The following is a 12,882-nucleotide window of genomic DNA, read 5'->3' as shown; positions in this document are numbered from 1 at the left end:
AATATTTTTTGAAAAGAAATTGAAACATTTTTTTATCAAAATATAAAAATTACATTTTTATGAACAAGTTGGATTTGCAAATTTGAAATCATAAATCCATTATCTAAACTAAACAACTTCATGTTTGAGGGGGTTAATTTGAATTTGACATAAACTTGAACGAATTTGAATAACAAAAGTAGGCTAGGGTCCTAACTGAATGCAATTGACTAAATAATGACTTTATATCTCAGACTAAACATTGATATTTATTTATAGAGACACATAAACTCAATGATAAAAAGAATCAAATAATATAAAATCTACTTTTAAAAACAAGTATTATGAAATTTAATCCTTATAGATATTCTAAATGCTCTAATATAATATCAAAGATATGTTCTAATATTCAAACGGGTTCAACCAATTCAATATATTCCATCATTTAAATGAAGATGGCTAGTCGTGCATCATGACACAACTTGAGAGAAAGGTTATTGTGTACGAGAGTCGAGAGAAGAAACTGATATTGCATGTGTTAAATGAATTTACTAGCATTTATATGGCTAAAAAAAGTCATGATTTAAAGGGATAGGATGATAATGAAAGGGGGAGACAATGGCTATCTGAGTTAAAATTGGAATAGGTTGTGTGATAAAAATGAGGGGATATAGAGACAAGAATTATTTGCTTAGAAGGGTGTTTGAAGAGGAAAAATAGATTGCGAGCAACAACATGACTATATGTTCATATCATGGGAGGGATAAAGTTGTGGATGATGAAAGATCTCATCATAATCCTAAGAGATTGATTGTAGGCAAGGTAAAGAGGGAACTTGGACTGAAATCAAAAGTGAATTTTAAGAGGGAAGATATGATAGAATATTGAAAGAGAGGAAACCTAGAAAATGGATAAAGTGAGAAGAAAAAAAACCCTAGAGAGAGACGGAGAGTATAAGGTATTAGAACACGTAACGATCAATTTCAAAAGGATTTGTTAAGAACAAGAACAATAGTAATATTGCATATAGTATAGTCTATATTGTTGGAAATATTAAGAGTAAACTAGAATTGAGGGAGTTAAGGAAAGATAGAAGAGAGTTGTTGTGCTGTGACAAAAGTCACTGCCCTGAAAGCAAATTTCCGGTAGACCTCCGGTGCAATCTAATATCCGGTTTTGCTCCCCAAGGTTTACACAACTACGTGTCCGAACTCGTGCACTCGAGGCCAACACATTGGAGCTTCACAAACAATGCCCAAAATTATTAAGAGGATAAGGGAAAAAAGAAATAGATCGGTCCCCTTTATTTTGTTGGTGGATTTATATATATGTGAAGTTGATGTTACCGAGTCAAAGCTTTCTGTAACAACCATATGAAGCAATTATCACTAATATAATGACCAATAAAGGAGGCTATTAAACAAATTATTCAATTTGTTAGTAGAAAGCAAAACGGCAAAATTTATTGAATGAGAATGAAAGACACTTGAATGCCATTATGCCAACAATCCCCCACTAATGGCAAGCAAGTGAAAGATTAAATTTTGGGCAAGGAAATGTTTTTTCATGCTTAAGTGTTAATGTCACGAGGATTGAATTAACACGTAGTGAAGTGAGGCAACACCTTAAATCTATAAAGTGAAATTACTCTTGAACTTAATAGATTTTAGATGAGACCCCCACAACACGCACTTTTACCTTTAAAATTGTGATAGCTCCGCGAAAATTAATTCCATCAATATTTTAGACCTTTATCACCTTGGGTCGCTCATGAGTGCTCAAGAAAGATTGTCCAAGTCTTTCATAGAAGGTGGTCTAAGCCTTCACACTCAAGTAGGTAAATTCATCAAGTGCATCTCAAAAGCACCACCATAAAAGGCTATGAATTCATTAAGAACATAAAAAAAAATGTTCAACCTCAAATTTAACAAGCGGCAAGTCCATCAAGTCCGTCTCATAAGGACCACCCAAAAATTAGGGCTATGAACTCATTTAAGAGCTAAAAGCTCAACCTCACATTAAGCACTACCACACGCCATAGGGATGAAAAATGTAGTGCATATAGGAGTATTCATATGGCTTTGTTTGACCACAAATTGGGTATCCACCATATTTTCCTCCACTCAAGGCTATAACTTCATCCCCCTCGACGTATCCAGGACAACTTTCCTGGGTAATCCTTTCACATAAGGATCTTAATTTTTTTTTCTTATATCACTTCTCATATGGTGATATAACATTATTTTTAGTTCCTTTCACAAAAGGATTTGTGTAGTCTCTCATAGACACTATTATTAGTCACATAGCTTATAGCTTGTGATCACAAAATATTTAGAAGGTGTGGATCTCCTCAACAAAGGTATCTCATTCACACAAACTCTTTCAACTATTATGCTACTTGACCTGCAAATTCAAGAGCTATGATTTTTGATTTCATTAGTAAATATGACTACACATATTTGCTTTATTTATTTCCAAGAATCATCACATCATCATGAAATAAATACGTGCTTTGCAAAAGAACTTGCATCATCCTTATTTGAGATCCAATTCACTAAAATCCTTCTAAGATAGACAATCATCAAAATATAATATCCAAAATACTTTTTAAATATTTTGGAAAACATAATTGACCATTCAAATAATAACCATAGAAATCATGAGTTCATATATTCAATCTATTCATTATACCACATGCAATATCATGTATAATATAATTCACAAAATACATAACATAGTCAATTATCTCACACTCAAATTGAGAGATTATCAATTAAAATTTCACTTGCTATCTATGAGATTGCTACCTTAAGGCATATTCACTATTTTCAAACCATATTTACCATGTAATTTAGTTCATTTCTAATGCCTTATTTTTATTTTAAGTAACAATAAAATAGCATTGGTTAACCCTTTCCTTTAAAAAAAAACATTGGTTAACCCTAGCATACTCATAGATAGTGAAATTATCTTAAGCATAGCTTTTTATTCATAATTTATCAACATCTTCTACTCTTACCAAAAGGAGAAAATTATACATTCTATGTCCAGAAGATTTAATTTTTCCTTCTTCTAATCCTTCTACAAATTCCCATGTTTCAAAACTTTGCGCACATTCAAAAATAACAAGAGTAAAAGTAGAATAAACATCATTCACAAAATTGTTTTTGTTCTTCTTCTCATAACCCCACATTTAAGTAATTTTAGGTTAAGAGAATAACTTTTCTACTCTTTTATTTTGATAGGTCTTTCCTCCAACATGCTTGTAATATAAAGTTATACATGAGTAACCATATAAATTCATCAACAGTACATCAACTCCAAAAGTTTCAAGCATGTTATACAATAAAATTAAGTTACGTCAAAATTTTATACTCAAGTCCCTTCAAAATTCACATGATATTTATGGACAGCCAACAACACATCTATAATCACCATGTAGTCTAGACACTAAAGAATGTCTTTTACTCTACACTTATTTGTTGTCTTAAAAATCATATTAACTTGAAATAATGTATAAGTTATAACCGTATATGTTAAAAAGAACAAATATATAACCATACGAGAATTATCATTACTTAGCCTTATTATAACTCCATAAGTATCCATAAATTACGGTTCCAGTAAAGACTAGCAAGGGGAAGATATCACACTAGTTAACTTTAAAATATTTAACCATATTTAGAGGCACATAAATATCAATGCAAAGTTATAAAACTTGAAATAAAATTTTTCCTATCAGAAAGATAGTAAAATTTGTTCCCCTCATACTTTTTATATCAATCCAAAAAAAAATATTTTAAAGATTTTGAAACATAAACGTAACTATGTGTAGTTTATCAATCTGAAATATAGGAATCATTATCACTATATCAAGCTATCATATGAAGATATTAACTTATATCTATACTACCATTTGTCCATTTCATATAATTTATCCCCAATAGGAAATATTAATTTCTCACAACTATGGACATAGAAAATATCACACCTTTAAATTTAACATTTATATGCATACACATATTTGAGTTTAAGGCTTACTTGAACTCGAAACTCCTTTTTTTACTTCAGATCATACGACGATCATTTGAACTCTCACCCACATCGTTCTTTACCATCCCATTTGATGAGGGTATCGAGCGAGATTCTTTCCATGCAATTCGAACCAACATGATACATAGAAAAATCACAAAGTTAATATTTCCAAATATAATTAAATAAATAAATTTGCTTTCAGATTGTTGGAAATATTAAGAGTAAACTAGAATTGAGGGAGTTAAGGAAAGATAGAAGAGAGTTGTTGTGTCGTGACAAAAGTCACTGCCCTGAAAGCAAATTTCTGGTAGACCTCCGGTGCAATCTAATATCCGGTTTTGCTCCCCAAGGTTTACACAACTACGTGTCCGAACTCGTGCACTCGAGGCCAACACGTTGGAGCTTCACAAACAATGCCCAAAATTATTAAGAGGATAAGGGAAAAAAGAAATAGATCGGTCCCCTTTATTTTGTTGGTGGATTTATACATATGACCAATAAAGGAGGCTATTAAACAAATTATTCAATTTGTTAGTAGAAAGCAAAACGGCAAAACTTATTGAATGAGAATGAAAGACACTTGAATGCCATTATGCCAACATATATAACCATACATACATGCATACATACATGATGCATACATACAAAATGAAAAACCATACACGAGGATGACAAAAAAAAAAAAAAAACCATACACAACATTCAAAAAAAAGAAACACCAAAATGACACGAGGATGACAACCATACAAAGAGTTACGAGGCCAGCCGATATTCTTGACTGAAAATCTAAAGCCTCTGAAAATACGAGGCAATCATTGACGTTTGTATAACAGAACTCAAACATGAGATTTATTGAAGTCTCCTCTCAATCTCATGCATCAGATTATTCAAACTACAGCTAGCTGGAGATGTATCAAGTAAACTATCGTATATATCCACACATAATCAATTATTCTAAAATCACTTCCCAAATATCATTCTCATACACAATAATAATCACTTCCCAATTATCATTCCAATACACACTAATTTTCTTTCACAATTTCGTATAAAAACCATATATTTAACATCAATCCATAAAAACAATATTACTAACAAACATAGAACAAGCACACCCTAAGTATAGATGAAAAAAAAGGCATTGGAACCACACATTTAAACTCTATTAACCAAAAGAACCAACATGAATTGTTGGACAGAAAAGAATCAACACGAGAACACACTATAGGCAAGTGGTTATAAACTGTTAAATGCCTTCATACATAGAACAACACTTCCTGCCTAGAACGCCAAAACTCATACCATGTCAAGGGTCCAGTGACCCGAACTAAAACGTTCTAAAATTGTTCATTCAAGTCATCAAGTGAACCAGTGTTGTCTATTACTATATCAGCTTTACTTTTTTTAACATCAAGCCGCATCTGAGCATTAACCCTGTTGCGACCATCCTCCTTGCTAGAATTGTCTCTAGCCAAAAGCCTCTGAATCTGTGTTTCAGGATCAACCCAAACAACAATTATGGGCTTCGTGAACTTGTCAATCTTGACCTCAAATAATAAAGGGACGTCGAGAACAATGACCTTGTAACCTTTTGACCACAGCTTCACAACTTCCCAAAAGATCCCCGAGGATATATAAGGAGCCAACAATCTAAAACAACCAGCACAGCAGAAACTTCAAAAGTAAAAACAAAAATAAAATCAAATGTAATGTAATGTAATTCTCACAACATAAATTTATAGTACCGATTGAGAAATTGATGCTTATCAGGATCGGCAAAAACAATTTGGCCAAGTCGGGTTCTATTAACTTCATCATTGTCTAGTAGAATTTCCTCCCCAAATGCTTCAACAACCTTTTTCCATCCACCACTTCCTTTCTTCAACACCTCCTGGTAATTCAAATCATAATAATAACCACTAAACTTGAGAGGGTAGAATTTCCTCCCCAAATGCTTCAACAACCTTTTTCCATCCACCACTTCCTTTCTTCAACACCTCCTGGTAATTCAAATCATAATAATAACCACTAAACTTGAGAGGGTTTTGCCCAAATTAAAAGCAAAATAAAAAAAAAAAAGTAAAAACACGAGGAAAAAGAAACATACACGGGCAACTACATCAGCGTCAACAACGGGGATGTCATGCGACTTGAATAAATTGGAAATGGTGCTCTTGCCACTTGCTATTCCACCAGTCAATCCAACGATCCTCATTCTTTCTATCTATTACTGCACCCTTAGAGATAACATCAGAGCAAGAACAATATACAACTGTAAAAACGCAGATCAAATATGTGTGTCCATGAATAGAGGTACTATACCATACCATGCCGCGGTAGCAGATTAGCAGTAATTACTAAAATGGTCAGAATATTAACATGAATCATACCAAAAAGAAAATGTTTTATCTTTTATTCAGCAATATTGTATCTCAAGTGACTATAATAGACCTGAAAGTGGCATCCAAACCATTGAATCCATTACCTTCAAAACCAAATACATTAAATTATTACAGTCACATATTTGATCAAACATTTCCTGGGCCATAGGGAAATCATCATAAACAGCTCACAGAAATAATCATACATGTGTTTAGTGTGCCATTAAGCTTATAACACAAAAGTATGAAGTTTGAAAGCATAATCATATGAAAAATTTCCAAATCAATGTTTCAAAACCCCTAACAATGGAGATCAAAGCAGAAAGGGGAAAGATGATAATTTTTGTATTACCTGTTGGTGGGTTGGATCCGGCGGCAATGTACGGAAGAGCATGAAATGAGTGGAAACTGAATCTTCTTGTTATTGCGTGACCGTGCAAGTATTGAGCCGAAGAGGAATGCACAGAATAATCAAATATAAATCATTAAGATCATATAACATAAACAACTGTGTGTAATAAGTGCCCTCATGCAAGTGAAACCGACCAACTGACCACTTTGAATTGAATTGACAATTATTTCTCTTTGTAACAGGAAAAAAAGAATCATAAATCAGCATCACCAAACACATTCTTGGTTAGCAAATACAAAGAAATACTCAGGTAGACATAAAACATCATATCATCCTATATCAGAAAACAACCAACGTTCAAGGCCCATTAGCTCAGTTGGTTAGAGCGTCGTGCTAATAACGCGAAGGTCGCAGGTTCGAAACCTGCATGGGCCATTTTTAATATTTTTTCATAATTTTTATTTTAATTTTAATTTAAAAAAAAATAAAAGAGTAAAAATGAACGCCGTTGCCGGGGATCGAACCCGGGTCACCCGCGTGACAGGCGGGAATACTTACCACTATACTACAACGACTTGGTGATAACTTTTTCGTGTATTTTATCTTTAACCTATGACAAATGTGTTTAACACAGCACTCGCATGCTTTCAGGGCTGAATCATGTAATGAATTTATTTGTTATTTTAATTAATCCAAGTATAAATTAAATAAAAAATTGGCCTGCATCTTTGGATCAACATTAGTTTATATACAGTTCTTTCAAAAAAGAAATTTGTTTATAGAGTTGCTAGTTGTAAAAAATTAAATGTTTAATTACATGTTTGATCCCTTATGTTTGATTTAGGTTTCAAGTTGGTCTCTTATGTTTTAAAAGTTTTAAGTTGGTTTTTTATGTTTTAAAGGTTTTAAGTTGGTCCAAAACGTTACTCACGTTGAAATAAGTTGGTCCCTTCCGCAACATGATATTGAGTTTAATAAAACAAAAAAAAAGTTTTAAAACTGATTTTCTAAATAAGTTAAATTCCATAACCCATATTGTCAATCGAATCTTTAAATAGTTAAGTAACGGAAGGGACTAACCAATTCCAATGAGAATAACGTTTTGAACCAACTTGAAACTTTTAAAATATAAGGGATCAACTTGAAACTTTTAAAACATAAGAGATCAACCTGAAACCTAAAATAAACATAGAGTACTAAACATGCAATTAAGCAATATAAAAAATAAAAAAGATCACAACTAAGCGATTTGGTTTCTATGAGATCATTAGGATTAGATAAGTTTTAAGACATAGAGAATGTTGACGTATGTGTTCATAGATTATTCATTAATGAGATGTTTACGTCGACAACGAGGACCCAACTTCTTTTCAATTGGGTTTATCTCCTTTGTTTAAGTTGTGATCACTTTTATTTCCACTTTTGTAGAGAATTTGAGTTTTGATACTAGTTTAATACATGTTAATGCAAAGCTGCTAATTATGGCCAAATGCGTTTTGTTGGGACATTTGAAGAAAATGATGCAATCGTATATATAGCTTAATGATTATAATCAATTGAAAACCAAAACCACAAATGACACCAAAAAACTAATGACACCTGAATGCTACCCTACTTCTTAGGCACATGATTAAACTTTATGTGTGTGTATATATACTTTATGGTAAATTTGAATAATCAGCCAGCCACCGACTTCTTTGTATGTCTTGAATAAATTCTGTTTTTTATTAAGGGAATGGAAAAAATTACAATTAAAATTTTTACTTATTCAAATTACTATAATTAGCTTATAATTAAAAAAATTACCATAAATATTTATTTTATTTCTAAAAGATATCTGCAATAAAAATGTATATTTTTTAATAAAAAAAATTAAAAATTGAAAGGATGCACTAGTTGAGAATCTACAATTAAAAAATCTACCAAATTAAAATCAACTGATAAAAAACAAGCAATGAAATAAGTGATAAGAGAGAGCAAGAGGGAAGTACCAATGAAGAATAACAAATCCGATGATTTCCATACAAATTGACATTCCACTTTTACACAAAAATATGTTCCACAACTTGCTTTTTCTATATTTAAATTAAGATTTTATCCCATATTTAATTATTCGACACTTATTACAAACCAGTAATGAGACGTCAAGTTTAAATTCATTTTTACTAAAAAAAGATATGAATGACAGAAGCAAACACTTTATTCACTATTAGTACTATTTTCTTACATGTCTCTCTTAAACGTTGTTGGATGTCCACAACAAGGCTTAGAGAGACATGAGAACATAAACTATTCATAAAAAAGTAGAAAATAAATTAAATTAAAATAGCTTTCATGCTATTAAGCATCAATTTCTTCTTCTTTTCCTATTTGCATATTTCGCTCTTATTCCCACCACTGGTTCCTGAGCAAGAAGCATCATATATTCTGATATTTCAATATCACTATGACGCAATTTGACCCAATCTTGAAGCTCTTTGTATGAATCTCTTAATTCTCTAAGCTCAGAGAGTTTTGACACATCATTTTGCTTCATGAGTCTCGGCCTGCTTTTCACCTTCACGAATTTGTGTCAGTATCTCAACAAGTTCTAGATTTAATTTTTCCATCTTGGGAGCATTAGAAGATGGGTTTCCTTGGGAATCACTTGCATCAGTCTCTTGTTGGAGATACTTGGCTGCAACAATGTCAACACCTGGATGGCCAAAAGAGTAAGGTCTGTCACCTGGAGAGAACACAACAATAGCGACTTCTGCTCCGCACAAAATGGACAATTCATTTGCTTTCTTGAATAAGCCCGTTCGACGCTTTGAGAATGTAACTTACCTCGTGTTGGGATCTTTCACGATCTCAATCTCAATTTTACGACGAACCATGATTCCTTCACCTGCTTCACGCAATACCTCCTAAAAAAAGAAGGCAAGTTTAGAACACGAAGATTGATTATAAATGTTGTGTGTATATTTTACTCCCCTATTTATGTATACATTCTGGAAAAAAGTTCATTGTTTCTAATATTGATTTTAAAATATCTCATTTTTCAATTATGGACATTATTATCACTAACATAGAAATATTTTACTATCATTCTAATTTTACAAAATTGCCCCTAAATGTTTTGGGATTGTAATATTATATTTTATTTATTTTTAATTCAATTCAATTGTACTGATAACAAGAAAAGTAGATATATTGGGTTTATAGTAAAACATTTTTTTTTTTTGACAAAAGGTTTATAGGAAAAACATGTAATATAAATCTTATCTTTATTTAATATTATTATAGTAATATGATACATAATATTATTATAGTAATATGATACATATAGTCGGTCACTGCTACCGCCAACTTATATATCACGTCATTTTTTTAAGCAAAGTGCTAATACGATGGAATGGTTTTAGACTGACTTAGATAATTAATTATAGGTTAAAATGCAATTTCGATCCCTTTATTTTTGAAATTGTTAACTTTTAATATTTTTTTCTAAAACATATTTTTTGATCCCCTATTTAAAAAGTCAACAAAATTTTGTCTCCCTCCCCTTCTGGATGACATGACATGCTTATTAATGACATGGAATTTACGTGACATTGCTTACATGATTTATCATTTAACACTTCATTTTCATGTCATTTTAATTATAAATTATATTACAATTATCAAAAAATTAAACAACAAATTATTATTAAAATTAAAAGAGAATTGGGGGAATAAAAAAAAATATGAAATCCCCAAATTGATTGCCACTTGTTGAAGAACCCCTAACACCAAAAATCACCAAATTAATTTTATTTTCCTTCCCCCTTTAGCATCGTTTCTCTTCAACCTTCCCATCCTTCAACATTTTTATTCCAAAAAAAAAGCATGACAATATCTCTCTCAGAATTTTATTATATAATAATTTGGCAATGTGATCTTTTAATACTATGCTTTGAATATGCTTATGGGTTCTGGAATTACATGATTCAGATGCATAGTGTGTCATTAATGTGTTGGGGAAAAAAATAGCAATGTTATATGACATCCTATTTCCCAAGCCTTCTTTCTCTTCTTGTAACAGGGATTTGGTTATTAGGGATTAGGATCCGTTAATACCTTTCTACTTCCAGGAGCAACAATGAATGAATGAAGCTCGTTGGGTAAGTAGCTAAATGATAATAGTGACATTGAGAGTAAGGAGGGGAGAATTTATTTGATTTGGTTAATTGTCTGTTTATTCCATTGTCCACAGAGGGTTTAAATACATAATATGTGAGCATAGAATTCACTATTTGTTACCTAGTACAAGGAATCCAAAGCTAAAATGACAACTCAAACAACTAGAACCTTCTGGCTATAAGACAAAATGTAAAATACTGAAATTTAAATGGAATAAGAAATACTAATAACTAGCTGTCACAATACCCTCCCCTTCAACAACACTCTTGTCCTCGAGGGTGAAAGACGGGAAACTTCTTCAACAAATCATAATAGAATTCCCAAGTTGCTAATGTTGGTGGTTTATTTTTCCATTGCACGAGCACTTTAGTCGCTGCAACACGACCTCTCTTGACCATTTTACAATCTAAGATAGCCTTAAGGTATCGTTGTGCAACAGCAGTAGGCCAGGAAGCAGGGATTGGCTGAAACATAATGGAAGAAGGGTTGTGGCTTTTTTTTTTTCAATTGAGAGACATGAAATACATTATGAATAGCAGCCTGCTGAGGTAATTCCAATTGATAAGCAACTTTTCCTACTTTGTCCAATATTTTCAAGGGACCAAAATATTTGGGCAAAAGTTTGTGGTATGCAGCACGACAGACATAAGATTGCCGATAAGGTTGCAGTTTGAGAAATACAAAGTCTCCAATATCAAATATTATGTCACTTCTTCGATGATTTGCATGTTGTTTCATGCGGTTTTGAGCACGCATAAGGTGAAATTTCATGAGTTTGACGACATCTTCTCGGGCATTCAAAGTTTTGTCCACAGTAGAGAAAGTTGATTCACCTGGTAAATAAGGTAAATGCAAGGGAGGAGGTTGGACATAGAAAATCTCAAAAGGGGTGGTTTGAGTTGCTGAATGATAGCTAGTATTATACCACCATTCAGCCATGGATAACCATTTGAGTCAATCCTTAGGCTTCTCAGAACACATGCAAAGAAGGTACATCTCAAGCCCTTAGTTAACTATCTCAGTCTGACCATCACTGAGGATGGTAGGATGTAGATATGTTAAGTGTAGCACCTTGTAACTTAAAGAATTCAGTCCAAAACCGACTAAAAAAATCGGATCTCTATCACTCGTAATGGTTGAAGGCATACCATGTAATTTGAAAACATGATCAAGGAAAGCTTGAGCCACATCCAAAGTTATGTACGGGTGTCCCGACGGTATGAAATGAGCATATTTGGTTAGTTGATCGACCACAGCAAAGATAGTTATTTGTTTACCTACGGATGGAGGCAACCCTTCAATAAATCCATACTAATATCCACCCAAATTTGTGAAGGGATCGACAATGGTTGTGACAATCCTGGAGAAGTTGCATAATCAGATTTACATGTTTGACATGTGCTGCAATTTTGGATAAATATTTGAATATCCTTCCGCATTCCCTTCCAAACTCTTGCTATAGTGATGTCCCTGCCTGAATGACCCCCTATAACAGAATTGTGAAGCCATTGGAAAATCGTATCTTTGAGAGAAGAAACATTACAAATGACTAGCTTTCCTCGTTGTCGGAGTTCTCCATTTATCCATGAAAACTTAGGGTGAGTACCTGGCTTAGCTTGTAGGTCCAAAATTAATTGAGACATGACAGGATCAAATGACCAAGATTGCCTGTCTGAACATTATCAAGTAGGAGAGACAAAAGCTCAGCCCCAATTTTCCTTGATAACGCATCAGCAGCCGTATTAGTCGATCCTTCCTTATATTGTATCTCAAACTTATAGCCCAAAAGTTTAGATATCCAAGCTTGTTGGAAGGGAGTGTTCAACTTCTGGTCAAGAATGTGTTTGATACTCTGTTGATCGGTCTTAATGATAAATGGGGCATGAGACAAATATGCACCTCATTTTTTGACAGCATAAATGATAGCAAGAAGTTCCATTTCATACACAGACATTGCTTGGTGTTTAGGACCCA

At 32.8% G+C, this 12,882-nt stretch overlaps 2 non-coding genes and 2 pseudogenes across 3 annotated transcripts; 1 reads left to right on the top strand and 3 right to left on the bottom strand.

Moving 5' to 3' along the window:
- Positions 1–5,320: 5,320 nt before the first annotated feature.
- LOC146954458 (dephospho-CoA kinase-like) lies at positions 5,321–6,896 on the bottom strand (annotated as a pseudogene). Its single transcript, XR_015033058.1, has 3 exons — positions 6,122–6,896; positions 5,760–5,905; positions 5,321–5,664 (listed from the first exon to the last, which is right to left on the bottom strand). The product of XR_015033058.1 is annotated as a dephospho-CoA kinase-like (transcript).
- A 212-nt stretch (positions 6,897–7,108) lies between these two features.
- TRNAI-AAU (transfer RNA isoleucine (anticodon AAU)) lies at positions 7,109–7,182 on the top strand. The gene has a single exon. It is a non-coding gene; the product is annotated as a tRNA-Ile (tRNA).
- Positions 7,183–7,250: 68 nt separating this feature from the next.
- On the bottom strand, positions 7,251–7,322 carry TRNAD-GUC (transfer RNA aspartic acid (anticodon GUC)). Its single transcript has one exon. It is a non-coding gene; the product is annotated as a tRNA-Asp (tRNA).
- Positions 7,323–9,039: 1,717 nt separating this feature from the next.
- On the bottom strand, positions 9,040–9,740 carry LOC146954455 (agamous-like MADS-box protein AGL29 pseudogene; annotated as a pseudogene).
- Between the last annotated feature and the right edge of the window lie 3,142 nt (positions 9,741–12,882).

Source organism: Medicago sativa, chromosome 1, assembly GCF_051527215.1.
Source record: "Medicago sativa cultivar Bolivia chromosome 1, Bolivia_mono, whole genome shotgun sequence".
NCBI classification, from domain to species: Eukaryota; Viridiplantae; Streptophyta; class Magnoliopsida; order Fabales; family Fabaceae; genus Medicago; species Medicago sativa.
Note: the sequence above shows the minus strand (reverse complement) of the source record. Positions and strands in the feature narration are given on the sequence as shown.